The sequence below is a fragment of the Dipodomys ordii genome, unplaced genomic scaffold, assembly GCF_000151885.1.
Source record: "Dipodomys ordii isolate 6190 unplaced genomic scaffold, Dord_2.0 Scaffold41, whole genome shotgun sequence".
NCBI classification, from domain to species: domain Eukaryota; kingdom Metazoa; phylum Chordata; class Mammalia; order Rodentia; family Heteromyidae; genus Dipodomys; species Dipodomys ordii.
In genome coordinates this window covers 13,120,974-13,137,788 of record NW_012267257.1, presented here as the reverse complement: position 1 = coordinate 13,137,788, position 16,815 = coordinate 13,120,974, and the positions used below count along the sequence as shown (strand labels likewise).

The 16,815-nt window shown below is 42.8% G+C and overlaps 1 protein-coding gene across 1 annotated transcript in view; it reads left to right on the top strand.

Annotated features, from left to right (window-relative positions):
• Positions 1-16,815, top strand: part of Rai14 (retinoic acid induced 14) — a 118,516-nt gene continuing 101,701 nt past the window's right edge. Inside the window, exon 1 of the mRNA XM_013018529.1 lies at positions 1-45. The gene's annotated coding sequence lies outside the window, so the exon portion shown is untranslated. The remainder of the gene's footprint in view (positions 46-16,815) is intronic.

The window sequence follows — 16,815 nt, the reverse complement described above, 5'->3', positions numbered from 1 at the left end:
GAGGAGCCGCCAGCGGGGCCCGGGAGCCGCCGCCGTCTCGATGGGGTAGGTGCGCGGCGCCGAGTTGGGGGGTCTCCGGGCGCGGGGGTCCGGGTCGCGTCTCCGCCTTTGTGTCTGGAGCGCGGAGCGGCCGCGCGGGGCTGCGCGGACTCCCGCCGCCCGCCCTGGACAGAGTTAGGGGAAGGAGGCGGCGATCCCGGCCGGCCAAGTTCTCTTCCTCTCCGCCGGCCCGGGAAGAAGGGGCGGGAGCTCGGGTGAATGAATGAGCAGACCCTGGGAGGACGTGTCGGGGTGCGCCCCCGGAGTCAGCACCCCATCCCACCTGCTTCGCCGTGCCCGGCGCCCGGCGCCGCCCTCCTGGGCTTGAGCCCGACTCCTTTGCCCAACTTGGAGGGTCGGGGACGGAGGTGCCGCGGGAGAGACACCGGTGGTCCTGGGGACCCCGGGCTCGCTATTGTTCCTGGCCGGCCCCGGGGGGCGCCGGCGAAAGCGCTCCTCGCGCGCCGCGGTCTCGGGGTCTCCCCTCGGAGAGGTGGGAGGATGTGGGGGCGCCCGCCCGGCTCCCCGCGCGGCCCCGCTGCGGGAGGGAGGGCGGGCGTCCCGGTGGCCCGCACCCCACCGGCCCCGGGCAGGTTGGTGCGCTTCCCGGGGCTCATCTGCTACCGCCCCGCGGGCTTCTCTCCCTCCACTTCTGGGGGCGAGGGAGAAGGTAGTGCCTGGAAAGGCGGGGACGGGGCGGGGGGAGTTTAAGGCAGATGGAGCCCCTCCTCCCCTGTGCGGGAAGAGGCCAAGGTGGCCTCGCAGGGGCTCGGGCGTGGGCCGTAGATCCAGGCTCCCTTTTCTTTTCTCTGCCAAGGAGCCAGCTCAGCGCAACTTTCTTCCCAAGGATGAGTGTGCCAAGTCTGCAGCGGCGCTCGGGGAGGCCGCTCACCTCGGATCTGCGGCCTCCCTACCCCGGAGGGCTCCCCCCCCCCCCGGCTTGCGGCGGGACTCCCTGGAACCGCTCGCCCCTGGAGACAGGGCTCCATCTCTGGGGAGTGATCTCAAGGCCACCGGGGCCCTGGAGAGAGAGAGAGGGTGAGAGGGAGGAACCGTTTTTGTCCTTTTGTAGGAGGTTTGCAGAAGTTTTCGTTTGTGGAGGAGGCTCACCTCGGGAAGGTTGGAAGGATTGGAAGAGACCTAGACTCCAAGGAGGCTAGATTTTGATTGCTTTGTTCACGGGCCCCACTGGGCCCTGTTCACTCGTGTGCCTGGAGGCTTTTATTACTGGTGGATATAATCTGGTAGGCTTTTCTTAATAATGACAGATGTTTTCCCCTCCTCTGCGTTTGAAAGGTAGTCACTTTTTATCAGGAATCAAATCCTGTTCTTAACACGTGAATTAGCGGTGCTTGTTTACAGGGTGGGAGAGAGTATCTCACATTGGACTGGTCTCAACTTCAGGATGACAGGCGTTCTTAAATGAGTTAATTGTAGAATTTACCCTCCTTAGCTTCATTTCCTGACTCCTGAGCGCAGTGATGGTGGTTAGAACCCAGTTGAAAAGCCTTGGTACTATTAATTGGAACCAAGTAAGAATGGATGCAGCATTTCTGGGGATTCATTTCTGGGGAGGTGAGGTCTGACTTTTCTGTCAACCTAAAGGCAGGTTCACCAACACCCCCTCCCCCTCCCCCCATTCATGGGAAGCAAACTCAGGGCATCCAACCTGGTAAGCTTACCCCCTCTCCCCCAAATAAAAAGGCAGAAAAACAGACTTGGAGGTTAAGAAAAATTGAGTCTAAAAGTTGAAAAAATGTGGTGGAGAAACTTTTGTCTTTTTGTCTCTCTAGCTTTGTTCCAAAGTTAAAAATAATTATGAAATATATACATATGTATATATACATAAATATATATAGTCGGTTGTGGGGCTTGAACTCTGGGCTGGGGCTCTGTTCCCGCACTCTTCAGCTCAAGGCCAGCACTCTACCACTTGAGCTACAACGCCAATTCCGATATGAAATATTTTTTAAAAATTACAGAAATATAGTAAGTCATTCATTTAGTTTTTCCATGATCTAGGTTGAAGAGTTGCTAATATGTCCATCCTTCATTCATGTATACTCTCTATAAAGGTACACTGGGCTTTAAAGGATTTTTCTCTACCTTCTTGGTCTCCAGTTTCAGGTGACCCCTAATGTAGAGTTAAGACATATAGTTAGTTCCCAAGCATGTTGTGGTAATTTTGTGTATTAAATCCACAACTTTGTGTTGAACAATATTTATTCATTTGTTGGTTGGTTTTTGGTCTTGAACTCAAGACCTCAAATGAGAACTCAGGCTTTTTCACTCATAATTGGCACTCTCGTATTTGAACCACAACTCCACTCTAAGTTTTTGGCTATTTAATTGGAGACAGAATCTCTCTGACTTTTCTGCCTCATTTGGCTTTGAATTAGGATCCTCAGATCTCTGCCTCCTGAGTAACTAGGATTTTATAAGCATGAGTCACTAACATCCTCAGTGTTTAACATTTTACACATGGTGTGATGCTGTACACCTACAGCTTTGCATTTAGATTTTTCACTTCAGTTTTTGAGGTTTATGTAAATATTCACTTTTAACTACTACAGAATATTTTAGTGTGTGAATAAATTATAGTATCCTATTCCCTTGCCAAGAGAATAATTAGTGTTTCCATTTTTTTATTGTTACTGGAATTTTTTTTGGCAGAGGGACAGTCTGCTTCCATTTTTTTAAACTATTAACAAACAGTAGTGTATGTAGTCCATATTTTAAACTATAACAGTAGTGTAGCACATATTTTGAAGCAGGCTTCCTTGAGCATAAGTTTCTGTTACACACTTAGGTCATTTGTTACTGAGTAGTGAGGTTTTGGTAGTGGTTTTTTTTTTTTTTTTTTTTACTATTTTGTACCTTCAGCAAATATTTAGGGTGATAATAAACTCCTTCACCACCTGTTGAATGAAAAGGTGAAAACTGATTTGTCATACTCAAAGAATTTAGATGACCTTAGCTGACTTATTGTTGTGGGTTCACTTTTTAAAAGAAGAAAAGTTTCTTTTTATTATAAAGTTCAGGCATGAGGAATATCATTATGCTGAGTTTAAGAATCAGAGGCCCGGGCCTGTCTCAGCTGTTTGTTGGTTCTGTGATCTTAGATTACTCATTTAGTGTCCTCTTCCTCAGTAAGATTGAGGGCTTTGAGTAAGCATTTCCAGAGGCAGGTTCCTCTAGGAAGGCATGAGAATGTGACTGTGTTGGTGACATATTTTGTCCCCCTATTCCCCAAAGTTCTTCATTTAAACCCATTGGCTTCTCCATTCTTCCATCAAACTGCTAGGCGCGTTCTCCCTCAGCCTTTGCATTTGCTGTTCTTTCTGCGCAGAGTTGTTCTTGAGGCATTCACTAGAATACTCCTGTCTAGCATTCCCTGATGCTTCTTTTCCTGCTTTCTTTCCTCCATGGCACTTAGGTCTACTGCTTTGTGATGTGTTTTAACTTTAGTATTACCTGTCTTTCTGTACTAGAGGATAAGTCTGTGAAGGCAAGGTTTTTTTCTTTTCCACTGTTATATCCCTATGTCACAACAGTGTTGACATCATACCGTATGTTCTCAAATATGTGGTGAATAGATGCATTTTTTATTTATGTTTTGATACAGGGTTTCACTGTACAATGATCCCTCGACTAGTGTAGGAGTTATGCTCCAGACCCCTGCCCCAGGTGAAAATCCACGAAGTAGCAGCTTTATATTTATTTTATTATTTGTGTATATTAAGGCTTTATAAACCCATTCCCACTCCCCTATAAACCTTTCCCACTCTCTTATTAACCTTTCCCATACTCTTACAAACATTTCCCATGTTCCATATGAATACCTTTCTACTTCAGAATCCTGCAATATAGCAAAAACACAGTGATGCAGAATTAGAATTGCATTAGAATTAGATTACAGAACTTTTTTTTTAAAACAACAACAACAAACTGTGATACAATGAAGCTGCAATAAGTGAACCGTGTATAGCGAGGAACAACTATATAGTCCAGGTTAGCTTTGAACTTGGAATACTTCTGCTTCAGCCTCCTGAGTGCTGGGGTTACAGATATATTCCATAACACCTAACAATCAATATAATTATTTTGTTATGATTTCCTATTAACTATCTCTTTACCTCCTTCCCTCTTCTATCCTTCCCTCCCTTCCTCTTCATTTACTAGATAGCCTAATGGTGTAAGTTGTGTTTATGACTATAGCCAAGTGACTCAGATGCCATATTTATAGGTCCTAACAGTTAAAAGAAAAATCTGGTAAAGAAACCACTGTCTAAATACATGTAATTTATCCCACCAAGCACTTGGGTCTTTAGATTTTGTTTTACCTAGGATTTTGCCTAAGTCTAAGTTGTAAGAAGAAAATGAGTAACGTGATACGTGGTGGCACACTTGTTTTCTTTTTCTGGACCTCACTTTCCAGTGTTACAAATGTATGCTCAAAGGATACTGACCCTCTAATTCACACAGTGTTAGTCCAAACAGGCCAGCACGGTCTCCAGCAACACCAAGCCCATTGAATTTCAAATAGCAGAACCATGTCTGTAAGTTCTTGCAGAAGGTAAGTTCACCATCACCCTGCCTCCCTTCATCTGGAATTGTAGAGAATGTTCATGGTGGTGCAAAGAAAGATGGCATTGAATTTGAACATTTAGGAGCAACCAATGTATAATAAATACCTAGAAATATGCTAAAAACTACCACTTATAAAATCCTTGATTCATGCTACAGAAAATATTCACTGTTACAGTGTACTGCATCATTTTGCTAGAAGCCAAGAAATTTTTGCTACCTGTGTGACAAATATAGGAGTTGCCTAAACAAAGCTAAAAATATTGCAGTCCTTTTGGTATATTTAAGTGGATGAAAGAAAAAAGTAGGCATCTTTCACTAGTATATGATACTGATAGTGTTCTTAAAAAATGACCAGAATATTGGAAGCATATAGCCATTTTATATGCCATAATAAAGTGCCATTAAAAATAAGTATAGTATTGCTCAACATAGGTTTTTTTTTAATCTGAAGCAGCAAATTTTAATTATTTTTAAAATCCTGCATAATCTGAAGGGTTTTTTGTATTCTTGATAGTTAACCCCCCTGAGTTTTAAAAATACAGGTGGTTCAATAGAAGTTAGAGAAAGACTGCCTACCCAGCCCAGCCTCTCGGTTCTACCATGTATCATGGACAAGAAACTCATTTAGGGGACATCCCATTCACTCAGAGGTCTCAGTAAATTCATTCAGCATCCTGAAAAGTTACTTTACTGACTTAACCATGTGTTTTAAAACAAAATGTACTGTTTAATTGAAAGAAGCAGGTTTCATTCTTGAATTTTCTATTCTGTGTATCTAATAAAGTCTCATACTGTAGGTGATTATTGACATGCGCATGCACGCACACATGTGTCATTAAACCCCTTATGGTGGCCATCATGCAGAGCCATCTATCTATAGAAGAATTTAAACAGTGATCAAGAAGAGGTAGCACAGGTAGCAGGTGGAATCAAGTGGAAGTTTAGAAGTGTGAGAAACTTTTCTTTCCTCTCTTTGGAGAAGTTGGTAGAGTGTATCTTGTCCTCTTTATCTGCTGGGTTTTAGTGATGGTGTCACCTTATCTAACCCTGCCTGTGATCTACTCCAGTCCTTTCTGTAGTAAATGACATTCGCTGGAAATTACAGTTCTTGCCAGGTAAATCCATGAACAGTGGTCACCCAGGATCAGACAAAACCTTCATGCCTAGTTCATCCCTGCTTCTATGTAAGCAATCCACATATAGGCTAAGCGTGTTATTCAGTTAAAGAAAATATAGACTTTCCCCTCCCCCCCCCCATTTCTGGGCCTTGAACTCAGGGCCTAGGCACTGTCTCTGAGCTTCTTTTGCTCAAGGCTAGCACGCTACTCCTTGAGCCACATAGCACCACTTCTGCCTTTTTCTGTTCATGTGGTACTGAGGAATCAAACCCAGGGCTTCATACATGCTAGGTAAGCACTCTGCCATTAAGACACTTTCCCAGCCCCTCCTTTTCTTAAATTGATATTTTATAACCACCCAAGTTTATTAGCTAGTAGCCCTGCATCATCAATTTGTCATCCATTCATCAATTTTTTTCACAATCAGATGATATTATAGTAACTATATTATTTTTATCTTTACATTTTGGAATCCCAATCACATATTGCTATTGATATGAACAAAATCAAGTCTTCTCTGTCTTTGCACTGAAAAATAGTCTCACAATAGAGCAAGCAAGACTATCCCAGAATTCAACATTCTCCTGCCTCAGCTTCTGGAGTGCTGGAAGTACAGGTGTGAAGCACCACACACAGCCTTTTTTCTTCCTTTGTGATTTATAGATTGAGAGAGTCAACTTAAATTTTCCCCTCTAATGCTGGTGTGTCTCACTCACTTGGCTTGCTTGCTTGGCTTGAATTTCTACTCTTGAGCCAAACCTTAAGGCATTTTGCTGGTTATTTGGAGGTGGGATCTCAGAGACTTTTCTGCTTTGGCTGGCTTTGAACTTAAGATCCTCCAGAACTCAGTCTACTGAGTAGCAAGGATTGCAGACCTGAACCATCAGTGTCCAGCCTCTGTGTGTGTGTATGTGTGTGAGCTAAATAACTAAAATTAACAATGCCAGTTACATATTCCTTTTCACTTTCACTGCTTTTGTCCAGTTGCTGTCACTGGCTAAATCCAGGAATGAAAGTTCTGGTGTGAATTTGCTGGTGTGGATAAAGGACCCAAGAAACTTCCTTTTGCAGGAAAGTACAATAGAGTAAATTGCTTTCTTCCAAGAGGAAACTGTTTTGCAAACCAAGGAATGATTGCAAACTCGTAATGATTTTGAAGGATTTTTTGAGCAGTGAACAAATTTCTGATGTAGGTCTTAGACCATTTTTTTTTCCTGTGGAGGAAATTTACTTGGATATAATAAAGTATATATATTCAGAAACATTTTTTAAAAATTTCAAGAGGTTCATAGTACTCTCTGCCCTCAGGTCGTCTCTGAGCCTCTTTGGAATACCTGGGATAAGAGTGCAAGACTCACTGAGTGTGCCACAAAAACCTTTTTTTTTGAGGTGTGTGTATATGCTACCTTGGAGACTTGAACTCAGGCCCTGGGCACTATCCCTGATGTTTGTTGTGCAAGGCTAGCATCCTATCACTTGAGCCACAGCTCCACTTCAGGCTTTGTGGTGATTAATTGGCGATAAGAGTCTCAGAGATTTTCCTGCTTGAGCTGACTTCAAAGGGTGATCTTCAGATCTCAGTCTCCTGAGTAGCTAGGATTATAGGTGTGAGCCACCACAGCCAGGTATCTTATTGTTTTAATCTGGTTCACTTAATAGCCAGCTCTCAAAAGTAACAAGGACTCTATTTTCTGTCCTGTACTAGTAACCCCAGGACAGTTTGGTAACCTAGCTTGTATATAAAAAGTAGTAATTGTGGCTTTTAGATTCTCATTTGGAAAACAAATTACTGGTTGCTGTACCAGCCTACATTGTTTTTAGATTCTTTTAATGCAATAACACGTTGTTTAGAAGAAGTAAAAAGTAGTTCCATGGTATGGTTTTCTATGAGTATCATTTCCTATTTTATGACTTTGTGTTTTATTCTGAGTGCCATTTTCTATGATTTTTCTGTTTTTCTATTTTCTGTGAGACTTTCTCACCCAAGGGTAACATGGCTTGGTCTGGAGTTGGGCCTGTATTCTCTCCTGCAGTCAAGGTAGCAGCAGATTCCTGGCTTTACAGGAGGGACAGAAGACATCCTGTATCATCCCACCTCGTGATACCCCAAGGCTTTGTGCCTCACCTTGCTCTGTTTTTGCTCTTCTTGTTGAACTGTCTCAATGAAACCCTGAGGAAGTCAGGGCCACTTTTCCTGGTTGGAGCGAGAGCTGGTCCTCAGCTGGGCACCTGCTTTTGCAGAAGAAAAACCTCTCTGTGAAGTAGCAGATGTTGAAGGAAGGTGCTCCCATTCTGTGGGTGTCCAAGGTGACATGTTAAGTCACTGCAGTTGTTTTTTTTTTTTTTAAGCCAAAATAGTCGCTGACCTGTGTGAAACAAGATGCCTGCTAGAAACTCTTTGAGCCCAGTGGGTTTGGTTGACACGCATATTTCTGAGGCAGGCATTTTGCTGTCAGTGAATGAGGTCAAAACTAATCTTTATCTGACCTAGGGCTGTGGTCAGATTTCTGATGAGTGGATTGTACAGTTGGGATAATTGAATGTCCAAGATCCGTGGATGAATGGCAAGCCCCAGCTTTTAATAGATTTGTATTTTAACCTAGGCAAGGCACTTGCTTTTTGATAGAGAAGAAGGGTTGGACTGTTGATGGTTGAGATGGGACCAGTAGTGGGAACTCATTTTACAGAGGAGATTGCGGCCCAGAAACGTGGAAAGGACTCCATTCGAAAGGGTCAGTATAAAAGGCAGAGCAAGGCATGACTTTATTTCTGGCTACTTGCAGCACTGAGCTCCTGAACATTATACTTTTTGGTTTCAGAGTCAGCTGAAGAGGCCTATAGTTAACTAATTATATTGAAAAAAAAGTGCAGAGAACTTGGCTAGACTTGGACAGTCCACTTTGAAGAATTGGATGAAAATTAGGCATGTGGGGGAGGCAAAGGGTATTGCACGGCGGCATGGAGGATAGCGTCCTGCTAAGGAGGGAACCGCATAAACGAGTCTGTCAGCCTGTCAGGGACTTCACAGATTCTGTATGGAGGCTGTTAGTTTGATAAGAACGTTAAGTAATTTGGAATCTTCTCCTGTGGAAGTTGACACATTGGTGATTGAACACATCTTCATAATGAAGCGAGTGTAACTTTTGTGGTTCAGTGGCCTCTGCCCAGCCACCAGAGGTGCCAACACGTAGCCAAAACCTCATGGACTGTGCATTGCAGTTTCTTTCTTCTTCATGAAAGGCAGCCATTAGGAAAGATACAAGAAAGGGCCCAGCCATACACAGACCAGGGACCCAGGAGGCCTAAATGGCGGCCATGATCAGGTACTCAGTACCCTCCTGTTCTCTTTAAGCAAACCTTACTTCCTGCTAAATCCATATAACATCAGGAGTAGAAGTTGCTTCAAATGCTTTCAATTCTATGAGCTATTTTCGAAATTAGAAATAAAAAAGGTTCAAAATATAAGGATAGAAATTTCTACCATCTAGGATTTCTTTGGAATTTATTCTTTTGAAAGGAAAGCTTAATTCTAACCACACACACACACACACACACACACACACATACGTACAGTCAGTAATCTTCTTCTTTTTTTGGGGGGGGGTCCGGTCATGGGGCCTGAACTCTGGGCCTGGGCACTGTCCCTCAGCTCTTCAGCTCAAGGCTAGCGCTCTACCACTTGAGCCACAGCGCTACTTCTGGCTTTTTTCTTTTGGCTTATGTGGTGCTGAGGAATCGAACCCAGGACCTCAGGCATGCAAGGCAAGCACTCTACCACTGAGCCACTTTCCCAGTCCCTAGTTCTTTCTGTGTTCCCTAACTTTATGTTGGAAGTGCCTTTGTGTAGTTGTCTTTTGATCTTCCAATCTCTAAAAGCCAGCAAAAGGCAGTCAGGCTGGCTGGCCAACAGCAGTGATTTCCTGCACAGGACTCCCAGCTGAAGCTTGTCTTTTGGCCCATTCATCGATGGCCCTGTCCCTGTTGTACCTCGCTTGGCAAGCGTTTGCTTTCTTGCTCTTTTAATACCACCGCTGATTACATTAAGTGCATACTCCCAGGACAAAGGGTGTTTGATTCCCATGACAGTGAAAATGGGTGTTTGTATCCACTGAGAAACAGGAGAGACTCACCCTCTGTCACTATCTGCTTCAGGCTGGGGTGGCCGCCTGCCGGGCTGTGGGTGCTTTTGTGTGTAGCTTCCAGAACACAGATCACCTGTGCTCCTGCCTCACTCTGGTCTTACCAGGTAGCTCTCTGAGCGGTCCATTTTTTCCCCCTCCTCTCCCCTCCCTATGCAAATACCAAAGCTCTTCACTGTTCTGAAGAATTGCAGTATTTTATTTTGTTGTAGCTTGAAGGAATAATTTCCTAAGGCACAGAAAAAAGTCCCGCTGATAGGGAAATAAGAACTAGACATTCTCCTTTTGCAACTTGTTGCCAAAATGTGGAACACTCCATTCCAGTTTGTACTTAGCTGGCTCAGCCAAGGGTAAAATCAGCCCTTTGCTTGCCTATAATGATCTTTACATTTTTCTCTCATGTTGATTTGGTATCTTTAACAAAGCTATATGGGAAAGGGTTTGACCCATGAGTTCAGTAGGCTTATTTGCTAAGCTATGCCATATATGAGGACAAAGAAAGAAAGATATACCCTCTCCTGTAGAGAGGCAGGGGTGCTGGAGTGAGGGCCAGCAGCCAGGAGGAAGGCCTTGAACAAATTGGTCCATTCAGGCTTCCTAGAGAGAGTTCTTTGTGCCAGCAGCAGTTCTGGCCACTGATCCACTGTTAAAGGCAACTGGCCTTATTTTTAAACCCTAAAAAGCTTGATCTGTTGACCTGACGTTTCTTCAGTATTAGCATTGTCTTATTTGTATGTAATCCAGTGTCATCTTGGGCTCAAAAAACAGAACCACCTGTAATCCTAGCTACTCAGGAGGCTGAGACCTGGAGGTTGGAGGTCTGAAGTCAGTCCGGGAAGGAAAGTCCACCATATACTCCATTTTGAAAATAACCAGCTAAAATCCAGACTAGAAGTGTGGCTCCAGTGGTACAGAGTGCCAGCAGAGCAAGCAAGCTGAGTGACAGCACAAAGCCCCGAGTCTAAGTAAGACACGATACCAGCACAAAACAAACAACCCCAGTTTAAATCTGGACTCTGTAACTCATACCATTTTGGCCAAATAAACTTTATGTTACAATTTGCTAATTTGGAAGTTGGAAATAATTATTCATAGCATTTAATTTGGAAGTGATTATAAGCATTTAATGAGATACTGCTCATGCATAATAAAATTAAAAAAATTGTTTTGCAAAGTAGTCATTTCACTGATTGTGAATATTATCATTCTTCTTGGTCAACCTGCCTTTTTTTTTTTTTTTTGTGACAACACTGGGGATTGAACTCAGGGCCCGAGTACTGTCCCTTAGCTTTTTTGCTCAAGGCTAGCACTCTTCCCTTTGAACTGCAGCTTCATTTATTACTTTTTGGGGGTTAATTGAAGATAAGACTTGAGCCTCTTGGACTTTCCTGCTTGGGCTGGCTTTGAATGATAATCTGCAGATCTCAGCCTTCTAAGTAACTAAGATTACAAGTGTGAGCCTCTAGGACCCTGCTCAGCCTACCTTTAAAAGAATGCCAGTATATTAGCCCGAACAGTTATTACTGCCGTTATAACCCATAACAATAGAGGTTGCCTGTATGTTATTAGAATACATTGTAATTTGCAACTATATTATACTTCTGTTGTCATTCCTTTTATTAGTCTATTATTATCTCGTCATCTAATTCCAACAATGTAAAAATGGTAGCTCCTATATTAACAACATACTTTATTCCACATTGCATTAAGTTCCTGAGAGGAATTTACTTCACCCAGGATCTGAACACAGTAGTAAATTCTGAAGTGAAGGAGAAGTTAAATTCCTCTATTATTTTCTTAAATTTAGCCCTGCCTTGTTTGTAGTAATAAGATGTGATTATAGGCTTTGACGAGAGAGACCTATATTATCACCACCAAAGAGGCTGCATAGATAATTTTATATTCTCTACTGGTCACAGTAAGAAAGTTTAAAAACGTGAATTAATAGAACGTTTTATTTTTACCTAAAATGTTCAAAATACCATTATTTTCAACATGCAATCAATGCCAAACTAGTGATGTGGTTGACATACTCTTTCCCAGGGAGGTCTTGGAATCCAGTGTGTGTCACCGCTCACTCCCTGTGCATCTCAGCTTGCAGCAGTCACCTTTCACATGCTTACTGACTGACCACTGGTGGCTCATGGTACATTCATTCCCCGTGCATCTCAGCTTGCAGCAGTCACCTTTCACATGTTCACTGACCGATCACTGGTGGCTCATGGCTGCAGCTTTGGGTAGTACCCAGGCCGAGGAAGATTGCTTTCATATAGGTCCTACAGCATCAGCACTACCTGGCACCAAGAATGCCTTCAGTAAATTCACACTGGAGTCCATCCACGTGGACTTATCTTAATAGTGAGGTTGATTTTGTCAAGTAACTTGTTGGGGTTTGTGTTTCTACATCAGCTTTATATTTAGGTGGCTAATAGTTGCTTCTCGATGAATGTGATGTGAATAAATCATTGTAGGTTTTTAAAAATTTTTCCCTTAAATACACTTCTTTCCTCTTAAACCATAAACTCTTGAATAAACTGTGATATTTTTACTCTTGAAACTGTCATATCATGAATACAGGGTATGTGGGGTACGTGCTTGAGTGTGTGTGTGTGTGTGTGTGTGTGTGTGTGTATGTGTGTGTGTGTACGCCAGTGGGAATCTTATTAAAACTTGGTTATATTTATAGAAGCGTTTCCCATCCTTCTATGCTAATGCCTAAGCACAGAACGTGGTTGGAGATGGAAAGATAGAAGGTCCAAGGGTTTCAAATCCAGGGACCAGGAGTTTGTCTTCACCAGGAGGGTAGCTCTGGATCCCCCATAACTCGGGCTGAAAGGCTTTGCCACTTGCACTGCCCTGTCAGTCTTTTTTTATTTTTTAAAATTACCTTTAAGTAGTTTACAAAGGAGTTCCCAGTATATGAGTACAAAGTGTCTGACAATATTGTCACCCATCTCTCTCTTTTTTTGTGGCGGAGAGGGGGGAGTCCGGTGGTGGGGCCTGAACTCTGGGCCTGGGCGCTGTCCCTCAGCTCTTTAGCTCAAGGCTAGCGCTCTACCACTTGAGCCACAGCGCCACTTCCGGCTTTTTTCTTTTTGCTCATGTGGTGCTGAGGAATTAAACCCAGGGCCTCATGCATGCAAGGCAAGTGCTCCACCACTGAGCCACCTTCCCAGCCCCACCCATCTCTCTCTCTTTTTTTTTTTTGATTGAATTGCGTTATTTATTTTATGAACTGAAGTACAATTATGAATACTAATTGACAATCTTCTTTATGAGTTACATATGCTAATTTTTGCCTTCTTTCAGGGTTTCAATCCACCTGTTCTAGTTTTTGTTCAGTCCATTGAAAGGGCTAAAGAACTTTTTCATGAGCTCATATATGAAGGTATTAATGTGGATGTTATTCATGCAGAAAGAAGACAGCAACAGGTACAGTCCATTTTATGTTTAGAAAGCATAAAAAACCAACTAATTTTAAAATGTTAGCATTGTTTTCCATTCCTATAGTACTAAAGCATTTATTCTGTGTTTTCTTACCTAGAGAGAGAACACAGTCCATAGCTTCAGAGCAGGAAAAATCTGCCACCCATCTCTCTTAACCCATCCCTTCTCTCTTTTTTTTTCTTTAATTGAGATTAGGTGATTACTTAAATTTCACATATTTCACAGTATTGTAGAATTACAAACACATTTTAATTTTCACAAGGCAAATTGTCATTATGGTCTATACAGTTTGTGAATTCTATAAGCTTTGACATTACAAGTTATTTTTTCTACATCAGGTGATGGTTACATTTCTTTCCTTTTGCTTAGTGTAGGCTGTTCCTCCTTCTGGCTTCCCTCTGTTGTATGCATATATCTATCATATATATGGTCCAGAACATGGAGTCATTTAGCAATGATATGACAAAATGGGTGGCTGTCCTTTTTTTCTTGAGTCCTGTTTGCCATATCTTTTTGTATTTTGGCTTTAGCATCCACATATCAGGGAGACCATGTGCCGTTTGTCTCTTTGTTCTTGGCTTACTTCGCGCAAAATAATCTGCTCTAGTTCCATCCATTTCCCTGCAAATGTCATTATTTTGTCCTTTCTAATGGCTGCATAATATTCCATTGTATATAGGTACCACAATTTTTGGATCCACTCATCAGTAGTGGGGGCATCTGGGTTGCTTCCAAATCTTGGCTATTGTAAACAGTGCTGCAATAAACATGGAGGTACATGTGTCTTTGTATACTGGTTCATGTTGCTCAGGGTAGATGCCTAGGAGTGGGAAGACTGGGTCAGAGGGGAGGTCTATATTTAGCTTTCTGAGGTATCTCCAGACTGTTTTCCAAAGTGGTTATATTAGTATACATTCTGCCCTGTCAGTCTTGTGGCAAATCGAGGCTGGCACTGCCCCTTGGGAGAGACACCTTGATATGTAAGCCACTGTTAGGCTTCTCTCCCAGGTGTCTAGAGTGAAATGGGTAGATGACTCTGGGCACATTGTAGCTTCTGCATTGTCCAACGAAAGCTGTTGAAGGATTATCATTGGACCTTGAGTCCTCTTGTTCTACCTTAGCTGCTCCTTTTGTCCCCTAGGAATCTTCCCCATTGTCCCTCTCTTCCTGCCAATCCCAAAGGCTTCCCTACTCATTTCCAACCAGTAGCTTTGTAAAACCAAATCTCTGGGGAGCAGAGCAGATGGGATCCCATCTCTTAGACCCCAAGCTGAATCCAACTGGGACTCTTCAGTTGGACTTAGCTGTTCACAGAGGCCTTTTATTTCGGTCGTGTTTTAATATAGTCCAACCTGTTCATTTCCAGTTGATTGTGGTTATTTTCATTGTTGATCTGGTTTTGGAAGGAGTCAAAGAACAGTCTCAGAATGGAATTAGCTCAGAAGACCTACCTGTGCTCAGGCCTCCTGTACATACTGAGCCGTTGAGGGCAGGGAATACATGCAGGTGGGAATTCTTTGTATGGGCACAGACCAGGCAACTGTGCACAGCAACAACAAATGACATATCCATTTGTCCTTTCTATCCTGAAGCTTCAGAGGGGACATTGTAGATATTTTCCTCCTGGAGGTTGGTGAAGCAAATTGAGCACTGACTTTGGAGTTGGGCAGAACAGATGTTAGAATTGTGCTCTGGAAGTTCTAGGCACTTTTTTGAGTCTGGAACTAGACCACTTGAGAGGGTGAGAAGTTCTGAGCCAAAGTATTTGCCAGTACTCATATATTACAAGGACCACAAATTCAACTTGAAGTATCCCAGGCTCATCTTGCTTATGTGTCTCTCACATCCTGTGCTAAACCTGTGCTAAAGGGATGTCCCTATAGAAGGACCTCGGGGGTTACAAGAATGGCCTATCCCGTACCCCTTCTCCAAACACCTTTCTATGCAGGCCTGCCCGTGGTGGTGGTTGTTTTTTTCCAGTTTTTCCACCACCAGAGAAGAAAGTTTCCTGTTCCCTAACTCTACCATTTCCAAGGAGAATCTGTGGCTAGCCTTGATGAAGACACAGTCTTATCTGTAGGGGAGCAGCCACAGGATCTAAGTGGAGTGAGGAGGAAACTGAACCTCCCAGATCTATCATGGCATGCAAAGGAGCAGTGTTAGGCTGAAGGAAAGGAACAGGTTACCTGAAAGGGAGGGGAAGCAAGCACTCACCATATAAGGCTAGATGGGAAACACCCTTGCTGGAACCCATAGCGATCAAGGGTGTCTAGATATGGTGGCTGGGCAGCAGAGTCATATTTGGGTTCTCCATCCACGCCCTTTCTCAGTTGGCAGCATTCATAGTGAGTGCTGTATTAACTTATGGTCTGTTCTTCTGACAGGTATTTAGGACACCAGATGACTGGATAAAGAGATCTAGCAGGCTTATTGGAACCACTGTGATCACTAGAAATGATACTTCCAACATTCCAGTGTGGAGTGACCCAAGTGTCCCTATTTCTGAAACCTAGTCAAGGAGCTGATGAAATATGCAACGTACCAGCTTCAGGCACTAAAATTTTTCTAGAGTAAAAGCGGGGATAAAATACAAACATAAACAGAGCCCTTCTCCACATTGCAAAGATCATTTTCACAACCAAGTACTTTGCATATGGACCTGCTTTTTACTCTTGAGTGTGAGCTTCTTAAAAGCAGTTCCACTGAGGTGTTATTTATATTTTGCTACAAGTTAATTTTAGTAAGTTGACAGAGTTGTTTAATCACCACAGTCTAGTTCTAGAACATTTCCCTCATCCCAGGAAAAAAAAAAAGAAAACAACAACAAAAACCCTGCCACTTGTAATCACTTCCTGTCACCAACTGCAGCCAGTTAGGAATTGTCTCTATAACTTGTTTTTTTCTAGACATACTGTAAAAATGGAAGCATAAGAATGTGCCTTCAGCCTTATGTTTTTAAGTCTTCTCCATGCTCCGTGGTTCCACATTGCATTCCTTTTCTTCTTTGGATAGTATTTGATGTCACCATGCCACAGTTTGCCTAGAAGATATTTTAGTCTTGATTTTTTTTTTCAGTTATAAATACTGCTTCTGTAGATATTCACGTACAAGTCTTTGCTTGGATCTACTTTCATTTCTCATGGTTAGATACACAGGAATGGAATTGCTGGCTCGTAGGGTACATTTTTTATTTTTAAAGAAACGGTCAGACTGTTCTCTACATTAGCGTTACCATTTTGTATCTATTTTGCATTTTTCACTATTGACTGCAAGGTTGGACCTGATTATTTACTTATTTTTAAGATAAAGTCTTATCTATTACATGCTGCCTACAAACTTGTTACCTTTTCTGTCTCCGTTTGCAGAACTAGGATTATATGTACTACTTCTACACCCCGTAGAACTTTGAGTTGGTTATTAGATACATACAGGGCAGTTTTTTCCTTGAGAGGGGAACCTAGTGGTGTGTCTGGAAGGAGGTA